Here is a 12,126-nt window from a genome sequence, read left to right as displayed (position 1 = left end):
CGACTTTTTATCAACGTAAATCGGAGGAGAAAGGATTTGTTTTGTGGCGGAATCAGTCAACACCATCAATCTAGTCCTCCCCGGAACGCTTTTCAACATTTGCATCCCTCGCCAACCCTAATTTTTAACATAATTAGTCCCCGAACGCTTTCAACACGCCGCACAAAAAGTTTCGACTCTTCCTGGTTCACAGCATGTGCATTTTTGTACAGAGTCAACCATCTGTTCCCTGAAGAAGCTTTCACCAACAACATGTCCTGTGCTCAATTCATCCCCAACCGATAACGCTGAGCTCATTACCCTCCGCTACCTATTCATGATCAGTTATACCCGCCAGTTAAAAATACTTTGGGATTTTTATCGTTTGAGCTCTATTTTATGGAAGAGGATCAAACAAGTCGTACTAAAATGTATTCCTGTCTGCTGATGATTGCAAAAGCGTGGTAAGTGGAGGTGATTATGGAAACAAGGGGAAGCAGTGGCACTGTGCAGTATTTCTTGAAGTACATACCAAATATGTCATAAGGATCTTGCCCAAAACCGGTACCAACGCACGTCATTTGCCAAAAATATATATACCCAACCCAGTCATTCGAAACATTTCACGCGGAAACCCATTGGCTTACCCAATCTGTGAATGCCTGCCTGGTTTGGACAGCACGATGGCACTCAAGCCGTCTTTGATGCTGACAGGATTGCCCTCATGCGAGGGCAAGAAAAGGCAAGGAGTTGCCTCGCGTATGCATTTCTGTCCGGGTCCGCTACTTGCGCCGACACACAGGACTGCTGTTGCACGTGCAGCCCGTCTGACAACACCGCTCACTCTTTGGATAGCTGGCGTCACTCTGGCAAATTGCCCTGCGCCCCCACTAGACAGATGGAGGCGGCCGAGTTGACGAACGGGCACTAACCAGCTCTGGGCTTCACGATGGGGACCGAACGGGCATCATCACACCTGGATAACGGCTGAGGACAGGGGGATCAGGCGGTTGAGAACAGTGCGCTCGCACTTTTGGCCGGGTCTGCACTTGCGCAGTAACACCTGAATGCACTCGTTAACGCAGCCGGCCCAGCAGCACTTCTGGCCCTTCGGACAGCTGGTGTCGTTTAAGCACGTGCTTTTTGCGTCTTCTGGGCGATAAAATTTGATGCCTTCGACGGACGGTCATTTCCCTGGCTTCGGGCATGGCAGGCACAACTGAGTACAGGCCACCTTGCTGGATCTGCAGCACAGCCGGCAGAAGCGGGCTGCAAAGGAAGGCGACGCTTTACGGGATGTACTCAGGACATTGCAGCAGGTCAACTGGCCGTGGCATTTTCGGCCGAAGGTCAAACAAAAGGTCATGCAGAACACATCACATCAGGCGCTTTAGTCATGGGATCGCCGACCATAGATCAAGCGAAAGGGGACCTAAGAAAAGAGTGTATTTTAAAACATTGTAAGAATTACATGAACAAGCCACATAGCATGTCAACACCCTATTAAACATAACAGAAATCGGTCAGTTCATGGAATCAGAGCCAAAATGGTTGCGTTTTGGACTCAATTCTTACACTTTTCAACGGTATCGGAGCGGACCCAATTTTGAAATTGGTGACATCTAACCTTCCTACGTAGAACAGGAAACGCCATGAAACAGGATTAGATGCGACATCTGTTTTCCTAGAACCTTACTTTCATCACCAGCAACAAAAAACACAGTGAAACATGTTTTGAACATTTTTGCATGGCTTCTACAAAAACTGACCTTTTTATGTAAATGGGCAGAAATTTTTGCAGGTTTTTTGGAGCAGGTCGAGTTGTTAATGAGCAAAGTCAAGGAAGGGAAGGATTGAGGGCACGTAGCTGGCTCTCTTGTCAAATTTTAAATGCATTTATATGTGAATGAATTTATAAAATTGCATGCCTATGAAAGTATGATAATCATTACCAGGCAGCCTGCTAGAGGTTCCATTCAACGCCCCAAAGGGGTTTCCGGAATAATTTCCGAACGGTGCAACGTAGCAGACTTTGCATAGCTGGAGGCAGTTGTATTGCAAGTGTTTTGGTAAAAAATTGAAATGGTCCTTATCAGCTTACAGACCAATGACAGGTCAAACTAACGCAGCGGCTTTCAGCGAAGGCAATTCCTCAATCTTGGAGGGGATTCAGCGCATCCACTGGGGCGGTCATAAAAGTCAGAGTCGGGAGCCTCCATTTCCTCTGCCAACCAGCCAACCATGGTGTCCACATTAGAAAGGTGTAAATTCTCTCTCTCTCTCTCTCTCTCTCTCTCTCTCTCTCTCTCTCTCTCTCTCTCCTCTCTCTCTCTCTCTCTCTCTCTCCTCTCTCTCTCTCTCTCTCTCTCTCTCTCTCTCTCTCTCTCTCTCTCTCTCTCTCTCTCTCTCTCTCTCTCTCTCTCTCTCTCTCTCTCTCTCTCTCTTCTCTCTCTCTCTCTCTCTCTCTCTCTCTCTCTCTCTCTCTCTCTCTCTCTCTCTCTCTCTCTCCTCTCTCTCTCTCCTCTCTCTCTCTCTCTCTCCTCTCTCTCTCTCTCTCTTCTCTCTCTCTCTCTCTCCTCTCTCTCTCTCTCTCTCTCTCTCTCTCTCTCTCTCTCTCTTCTCTCTCTCTCTCTCCTCTCTCTCTCTCTCTCTCTCTCTCTCTCTCTCTCTCTCTCTCTCTCTCTCTCTCTCTCTCTCTCTTCTCTCTCTCTCTCTCTCTCTCTCTCTCTCTCTCTCTCTCTCTCTCTCTCTCTCTCTCTCTCTCTCTCTCTCTCTCTCTCTCTCTCTCTCTCTCTCTCTCTCTCTCTCTCTCTCTCTCTCTCTCTCTCTCTCTCTCTCTCTCTTGCCCTCGCCCCTGCCCTCGCCCTCCGCCCATGGAAAATGCTGCGCATCTTGGCAGGCATGTAGTGCAGAAACTAGAGGGGTATAGGTTTTAAGAATGGCAAAGCTGCAAACTGCACCAGATGGTCTTTGATAAGGTTACTTCGGCCCAAAATCCCACACAAATGTTAAGCACCCATTTCATTTCTTGGGCTATTTGATACGGAAAACCTGCTATTTACTCCGACATCAGCTGAGTGGGTTGAATCAACAATATACTCGGAGAAAAAAACGACCTTTTATACCTTTTAAACGTCCACCAATTCACATGCCGCGCTTACCTTTGCCATCCTGCTGGGCCAGCGCTGTGGCTAGCAGTATCGCAAGAAGCGCGGCGACTATCAGCGCGCGTAGCATGTTTGCAGTTGAGCAGCATTTGCGCGGCGCCCGCTGTTTATGAGGCGGACCGGGGGGGGGGACAGGCGCAGTCGGCTAGCCCGGATGGACACGTCATAGCGGGCTGGCGTGTGACAGGCGTCATTGCCCGGCCTGGCTGGCGCCCCTGCATCCTGGCTGGGCTGACAGGTCCGATTGGCGGCGTCCACGGCGAGCTCGCCACCCCGAGTGACCGATAACATCCATGCGAGGTGAGGTCCACTGGTGGCATGCACAGGCGCCTGAGGCTGCTACCTCGGCCGGCCGGCTGGCTCTTGCTAAGCTCCACCTAATCCACGGTGCTCTTAGATTCACGGCTCAGCGTAAAAACGTCCCACAGATACCTATCGAAGGTTCGCTTTAGCCTAGGTTCTAGATATTCAGATATTCGTTCCTAGGAGGTACAGAGTGCTACAGAAAGACACTTTTTTAAACGTAAAAGATGACTCAGAAGATAACGACGCAGTGCGATAACCAAGTCCAGCATGCCATGCAGGCGTGTTATCTGAGAGACTACGACTGCAAGCCACACGTGGCAAAATGTACAAGGCAGGTTTCAGCAGGCTCATTTTCCTATTCAGCGTCCCGCCTAGCGTCTCCTATTGACGTGGGGCAGATAATCCGCTTTATTCGTAAACCTTGACTTCATTGTCGCCAAGGCGAATCATTACGGCCGGGTAAGTACGCCAAGTGCCTTTAAATATAAATCAATTCGGCCGTTCATCCCACTTTTACCAAACCAAAAGATTTAAGTCACCAGAAGGACCACTTTTCAATAATCTGCAGCATAATGGTGTCACGTATATCCATAATCTTTTCTGACGAGGTCTCTGCAGTTGAATTGAAGCAGGCCGACAGTGGTGGCTACACTGCCAGAGTCGCATGCGCCGTAGAGGCATGTTATCACTGGAGCCATCTTCTTGAGTGTACAGCGGGAATGTTCGGCGAGAGCAGCGGAGGAAAACCGATGCGCGTGAGGTATAATAAGAAAAAAACGCTTTTGCTCCGCACGATTTACAGGCCCAGAAGTGGCTTTGGGATAGAAGAGATGGAGAGAGAGGGGGAAAGTGAGGGAGAGAGAGAGAAAAAAAAACATGATGAAGCTCCTTGCCTTTTATTATCTTAGGACACGAAATACCGGCGAAATATGAAACCTCATTGTGCATAATCTGGTAATCGGTGGTCAACATGTGCCGAGGAGTTTTCATAGTAGCATTTTTTAACTAAACTTGATTGTTCTGACGAACTCGTCGAAACGACTTTTTTAGTGGACCGCGCAAAACATTTGCGTTTGAATCTTTCACGTAGGAGCTTTAGAGCACGCATTTCCATCACGCAAAACTTGTGCCTTACGGACGTTTCGTTACCCACGTGTACGTGCCTACTTTTGCGTAAGTACAGTTTGCATACCTACATTGGTTGCGCACTGTATTCCTTGGCCCCGGGAGCTAGTGTGTGATGAAGCCGCAGCGTGTCGCTGCTGTCGCGTCACCGGGAGCAGTTGGCGCTACCGTCGGTCTGATGACGCGAAGCGCGGTGGGAGCCGTGACCCAGGCGAGGGGGGAGCAGGAGGACACGTGCCTTCCCTTCCCCTTAGGGCCCGAGGGTTCAAGGGCTCCTCGAGACTGACAGTCAAGGACCTTGTTTGCGTGCCCGCAGGGCCCGAAGACTTGGCGGAGATAGTAGATAAGTGCCCGGTTCACAGGGCGGGACGCTCAAATGTCTGTCAGGGGGCCAGGGGGCCTGTGAGCTGATTGAGGGCTCCTGGTTTTGTGAGGAGCCCCCTGCATTGGTCAGTGATCTAGAGTGTCTAGTGGACGTCCGATGTTGGCATGGGGCCTTGAGTCGGCCGAAAGCAGTGTTTGATTGTCCAGAAGAGTGGACGGCAGGGGCTCCGAATTCCCTTCGGAATCTACGGCCAGGGTCCGATTGGGGTCCAAAGGACTTACCTGTGGTCGCATTTAGACGTCCGCTCCCTGCGATTCCGGGCCTAAAATGCCAGTGAAAGGAAGCTTTGTTCCGATCGGGGAACCCTGAGCCGATGTGAGCGTCCATGTCGGTCAGGGACTACCAGTACTGAGCAGTCGGCTCTGCGTCAGTCTGAGCCCGCGGGACCATGTCCCAAAGAAGATGATTTTCAATGCGGCCACCTGAGTCGATGAGGGTCTTTTTGTAGGTCAGGCACTACTAGTACCGAACAGTCGGTTCTGTGTCGGTCTTAGTTTGATAGTCCGGGCGTCAGGTTTTTGTTGCTGAGAATAGCGAGCGTGCATGCTCACAACTAACTTCTATAATTTTCACGAATAATCTCTAAAGAAAGGGTGAACATGCCCAGATGTACATGGACTTGTCACGTCAGTACAGAATTTCCTCACATTTTCATAAAAAAATATAAGTTCACTCTGTCCCCAATATACCTGTGGAAACCGCACAAAAATCTAGGAAAAAACGTCTGAGTGCTGTCGTGTAAAAATGAAGTTAACTGAATTATTACAAAATAATTGTGCCCGAGGTTTACTCCACGCAAGGACTTAACGACTAATTCATTCAAGTTATTGACTTCAAGATACAAACAAAAATTGCATATTGCGGTGATTTTCGTTTGTCTCAGTCAAAGCACGCAAATATAATGTTACAACGAAGCCAATCCTGGTCGATTGTAAAGGGAGGGATATCAGGTGATTTTATTTGAAGGAGAGCGGTTTCAGCACTAGAGGCCCTTTGTTACCCGTTCGCCCTAGCCAATACTCTGATTGTGGCCTTGGGTGGGAGGGCCGACCGGGCTGACCTGTTGTGACCCCATGCTACTTGGTCCGATCGACTGTACTAGGGGCCTGCTCCAGATGCACCAAGCCCCGCTGTACACATTACGTGATACTCCGTCGATGCTCCCAGTACGGGACCATCTGTGCCATGGTAGAGCAGCCTTGATCCGCACATGCACAGAAGCGTTGGTAGCCCATTCGCCACTCAATCACAATGAAGATAGTTTGAGAACCAGGGAATTATTTCCGGATTACGCACAGTAAGCCATGAATTCGCCGTAAGCTGTGCCGAACCGAGGCATATAGATGTTAATGAACTGAATGATTATCACCTACACCTATATTATAATATTCGTCTCGTGTTTTCAGAGAATGAGCAGCAGCATAGGTAGAAACGGTTGAGTTCATTTTCTTATAAACCAAAAGCATTGGATATCCATCTGCGGCCATGCTGCTTGATCTAAATCCAGCTTTAACAATTCGCTCCGCCAGTTATTTGGTATATTTGTTTTCTATTCCATCTTAATGAATCAAAACAAATTCTGGCAGGACTGGGACTTGAAGTTTTTAAAGTAAATGTTCTCTAGAAAGGTAATACATTACGTCCTACAGGTTCCCCTATGCGAAGATTCTGTGTTACCCAAAGACAGAGAGCTCAAACCATCCTTCTGCAAGCATGGCTTTCTTATGTTGTCCTGGTGCAATGGATGGTTACGTTTTTCGAAAATAAGTGATGTAGTTTGTTCAAATGGGCCGCGATTGGCATAATTTTTAGTGATAAACCATGTGTGTGTCAAGCCATATATCTGCCTCCTGTAACGTCCTTCACGGATAACATTTGATTGACCTAATCCACCTGCTACCTATCCGCTACCCAGTCCTAATCAAATATACCCACACATAACAAATCTGTTGGAACTTTTTAACGTTTGAGATCTACATTAGGGATGAGGCTCAGGAAAATCTACGCCAAAATTGGCTCAATTGTGTTGACATTGCGAAAGTACAACTGGAGGCAATTGTGAGCATCAGGGGCAAGCAGTAACAGCGCATTGTATTTCTGGAAGGATCTGACACGTTATCCATTTTACGTGAGAACCCACAGGTTTATAAAATTCATGAATTCCTTTGATTCCCTCTTTACCGTGCAATATTTGTGCAACGGTCTGGCCTTGTCATGGGCAGTAAAAAAGTGTTATAGTAATGGGAACCAACAATGCGAAGAAGCATTCGTTGTATATATATATATATATATATATATATATATATATATATGCGACGATATATGAAATATCATATATACATACATATATATATATATATATATATATATATATATATATATATATATATATATATAATATTATCTGTGTATGCGTATGTACGTGCGTGCGTACGTACGTACGTACGTGCGTGCGTGCGTGCGTGCGTGCGTATGTGTTCCATACGCTTCGTAATGCCTACGGAGTGCTCAGACTCGCAAATCATATGTTCTAAGATGTATAAGCTTATGGAACGGTTTTCTTATGCATCCAGCCCAGCCCCTAAGATGATGGCTTCCCCCAAGCTTTTTCCCGAACACTGTCCGCTAGCTCCCCGTTTATTTGCATGCTGTACCTGCGTGTGTAGTACAACACTCCTCTGCTGGGGAGCGGGTTGCCCAGTCCGCTGGAGCGTTTTCTGACTGCACGATTAACCCTTGTGAACCTTGATACAGGCGGGCTGACCATCGCGTTCGACTCGGCAGATGGAGCCAGGGTAGCATGAGTAGCCCTCGCATGACGGTCCTGTGGCGGGCACGCAGCGGGGTCCGGACGGCCTGTTTACGTACCGCTGACCCGGCCTACACTTCAGGTGATCGCACGTGCGCCTGCTGCACACAGCGAGCGGCGGGCACGGCGCCCTGACGCACAGCACCTTCTTCAGGGTGCACACGGAACCCCACGGGCACCTTCTGCGGCAGACGGGCAGACAGACGCGACAGCAGCCGCGCGGGCAGCAGCGCTGGCTGGGACCGCACTTGGCGCCGGAACTGCAGGTGTCCTTACCACGCAGATGCTGCCGATGTTGCTGCGCGGACAGGAACCGACCGGGGCAGGCGGTGACCTCACGACCGGCCGACACGAGGCGACATGTGGCGGCGGAGGTGGACAATTGGAACCCAGGCATGTGGCTCTGCTTGACAGGACACACTGCTGACCTCTCGGGCAGGCGGAGGGGCAGGCCGGCACGCAGTTGAGCGAACAGCCGTAGGTGCAGCACTTCTGGCCACCCGGGCAACTGGTGTCGCTAGAGCAGCGGTCCGGGCTGTTGCGGGGGCAGAAGATAACTGGCAGGCGGTCGTTGACGGAACATTGGGCTGGTCTGGGCAGCATAATGGGACCCCGAGCGTCTTAAATGCAGGTGGCCTTGTTGCTCTTAGGACAGGGCGGGACAGGCAAGGAATTGCCTCGCGTATGCATTTCTGTCCGGGTCCGCATTTGCCCCGACACACAGGACCACAGTTGCGAGTGCAGCCCGTCGGACAACACCGTTCACCCTTGGGACAGCTGGCGTCACTCTTGCAAGGCTGGGGGTAGGGAGGGATCAGACAGTTGACAACAGTGCGCTCGCACTTTTGGCCGGGTCTGCACTTGTATGAACACACCGGACTGCAGTTGCGACTGCAGCCGGTCCAGCAGCACCACTGACCCGCTCATCTTCTTCTTCGCGGCTGTGTCCGTCTCACGGAGTTTTCCATCATTCGGAGGTGTCGTCATCGGAGACGGCAGCATGGTCTTCACTGTGCGGCCGTACAGTAGCCGGGATATTCTGAGTAGTGGTGTGCGGTGTTGATCGGTAGTTTCGCAGAAACTTATTCATTTCCTGTTTGATCGGGCGTTGCTCAACGACAGCAGCTTTCACAGCTTTTGATAGCGTTCTCACGAAACGTTCCGTTTCTCCGTTAGCTCTTGGTCACAACGGGGTGATCTTGCGGTGCTTGAAGCCGATGTAGTTCGCGAAGTGAGCGAACTCATGTCCATTGAACGGAGGTCCGTTGTCTGTTCTCATGACATCAGGAATCCCGAACATCGATCAAATGTCGTCCAGAATGGGGACGATCGTACGAGCAGAGGTTGATTTTGTCGTACGGACAACCGGGAATATCGAGTAGTCGTCGATTACAACAAAGATATATTCACCCGATGGGACGGGTTCACAGAAGTCAGCAGACGGCTCCTTCCATAGTCCATTTGGGAGCGGCGACATCTGAAGAGGTCTCTTCTGTCGAACTGGTTCGGTGACTTGGCATGCAGTGCAGGTCTTGATGGTAGCTTCCACTTGTGTATCGATGCGTGGGAACCACGCTTTCTCTCTCTCAAGAGTTTCTTCTCCAGAGCCTCCCGTGTTTGAAACGGTATGCGCCTGTGCGGTTGAGCGATGGGTTTTACCGCTGGGCCAACATAGAGTTCCACTTGACGGTCTTTGAGTTTGCCGATTCCTTCGGTGATGGGGTGGGTTTCCAGCAGGTCTTTGATCAGCGTTCTGCCTGGAGGTTTGCGTGTTACCTCTTGAAAGACTTCCAGCAGGTTGAGGTCCTTCGTCGTTTGGAAGCTGAGGAGCGATCCGTGTGCTCCTTCCACGACGAAGAAGCTGGCCGTGACTTGCGGTTTCCGTGCGTTACTGGGGCCGTGAATACCTGTTATCGGCAGATGGTCGGTGGCTCCGTAGGCGAATAACCTTGTCTTGATGGGAGCAAGCTGCAGTGGTGGGTGCAGTTGTTGGAACGTGATGTTGTCGATCAGGTTTTTGCTGGCCTCTGTGTTGGTAATGATACCGACTGATGTGCCTGCGACTTGCACGGTTGTGCGAGGCTGTGCTTGAAGCGTAGCCAGAGCGTAAATGTACTCTTCATCACTAGATGACTCCGTGTGTTCAGTGGCCTGACGCACTAAAGACTTCTTCTTTATGGGATTGTGATTGCACTTCGGTTCGGGGTCTGTGGCATGTTCGATCTGGCGACTCCTGAGCGGCGCATGTGGTTGAAGTGGTTCACTTTGCCACACTGGTAAGTGCAAAGAAAATATGCACGTGAATGAGCACTGCAGAATGAATGGCTTCCAGAGCCTTCCTGTTACAGTACGGGTGCTATCATCATGAAATAGCCAACATTATCCTCAGAGACAACTAAATGGCAACCTTTCACTGACCCCATAGGAGAGTTAGACCACAATACGATAAAACCACCTATGTGAAGTAAAAATCTTGGTAAAACGGGAGATGGCAATGTAATTTTTACCCAGGGGCGGATCCAGAGGGGGGCCATGGGGCCATGAGCCCCCCACTCCCTTGGGCCCCGAACGGGCACATTGGCTCCGAGCAGGCCCATAGCCGGACGAACAGGTGGAGTTTTTTTTCAAACACAGAACGCAACAAAACTGGGGATCTGTGGACTTCCAGGCGGCCTAAAACATTTGTGAGCGAAAGTGAAGGGCCTATGAGAAGTTAAACAACTATTCAATGATTAGAAAAGCTGTGAACTAGCAATTTTGAGGCCCATTACACTGTCTAGGGCCCCATGCTGTTTCCGGGGACCTATACGCCCACTTGCAGGATCATTTCGATCGTCAAGGAGCATTCCACGTTGCTCTTCACTTATTTGCATTTGCTCGGAGAGCCCTGCGCTGCTGTTGGGGCCCTTCATGTTAGTGTGCCGGGGCACTCTTGTTCATCACGGGTTCTTCCACGGATTCTTTCCATTCGCCAGAAAGGCTCTGTGCGCTACAGACGAGGTATTTTCGGTTGCCTAGTATCCCTTTACGTGGGCCTCGTTTAACCTACCGACACACTTGCGATATGCTCATGGGCCCTCTACATTGGTCTAGAGTATTTTCAGTTCTCTGTCACTTGCTTAGGGCCCTAAACTCTTGTTGGGGGCTTATCTGATGGCCTGCTTGGGCACATTCAGTCGTTTAGGGACCCTCCACACTGGGAGTTGGTACTTCTTTTCTGAATGGGGGGGGGGGCCTACGTTCTCGCGGGGCCCTATCTGATAGCCTGCTCGGGCACATTCGATCGTTCGGGAGCCCTCTACATTGGGCCTTGGGCGCGTGCTATCTGAATGGGGCTCTACACACCTGTCGGGGGCCCCCTCTGTTTGCCTCCTCTGCCACACTAGATGGCTCGGGGGGCTCTGCACATTGGTTCTTGGTGTTTGAATTTAGGGCCCTCTGCTCCGATCGTAGTCATCCGAGAACCTGTTCGGGTACACCCCATCTTTCGAGGGCCCTCCGCACCGGATTTTAGGTACTTCTTATTGGAATGGAAGACCCTACGCCCTTGTCGGGCCCCTTTTGGTAACCTGCTCGGGTACGTTCCATCGTTCGAGGGGCTATTCACATAGGGTCTTGGGTACTTCCTGCTTGAGTGGAGTGCCTTAGGCTCTTGTTGGGAGCCCTATCTGTTAACCTGCTCTGGCACACCCGATCATTGGTGGCTCTCTACCTTGGATCTCGGGTACTTCCTATTTCAATGGAGGGCCCCACGCACTTTTGGAGGCCCATCTGTTTGCCTCCTCGGCTACACTGGATTGTTCGCGGGGCCCTGTATGTTGGGTCTTGGCGTTTGAATTTAGGGCCCTACACTCCTGTTGGGGGCCACATGATAAGCTGTTCGGGTACCCTCCATTTTTTGGAGGCCCTCCGCACTGGGTTGTGGGTACTTCTTATTGGAATGGAAGGCCCTACGCTCTTGTCGGCCCCCTTTTGATAACCTGCTCGGGCAAATTCCGTCGTTCGAGGAGTCATTCACATAGGGTCTTGGGTACTTTCCGTTTGAGTGGAAGGCCTTACGCTCTTGTTGGGAGCCCTATCTGTTGACCTGCTCTGGCACACCCGATCATTCGGGGGCTCTCCACTTTGGATCTTGGGTACTTCCTATTTAAATGGAAGGCCCTACGCGATTGAAGGGGATGCTATATTTTAACCTGCTCGGGCACACAAGATCGTTGGGAGCCGTACATATTTTGTCGTCAGTATTTTCTCTTTGAATGGATGGCCCTATGTTCTTGGCGGGCCCCATCTATTAAGCTGCTCGGGCTGGTGACGAAAGCAAAGGGGGTGGGGGCACGGGGCCATGTCCCGTATCC

The 12,126-nt window shown here is 50.5% G+C and overlaps 1 long non-coding RNA gene across 1 annotated transcript; it reads right to left on the bottom strand.

The window, feature by feature from the left end:
- Positions 1 to 728: 728 nt before the first annotated feature.
- On the bottom strand, positions 729 to 3,260 carry LOC119105179 (uncharacterized). Its single transcript, XR_005095030.1, has 2 exons — positions 3,141 to 3,260; positions 729 to 1,248 (listed from the first exon to the last, which is right to left on the bottom strand). It is a non-coding gene; the product is annotated as an uncharacterized LOC119105179 (long non-coding RNA).
- Positions 3,261 to 12,126: the final 8,866 nt, after the last annotated feature.

This window comes from Pollicipes pollicipes, unplaced genomic scaffold (genome assembly GCF_011947565.3).
Source record: "Pollicipes pollicipes isolate AB1234 unplaced genomic scaffold, Ppol_2.1 Scaffold_2555;HRSCAF=2994_pilon_pilon_pilon, whole genome shotgun sequence".
NCBI lineage: Eukaryota > Metazoa > Arthropoda > Thecostraca > Pollicipedomorpha > Pollicipedidae > Pollicipes > Pollicipes pollicipes.
This window is presented reverse-complemented; position numbering and strand designations above follow the sequence as displayed.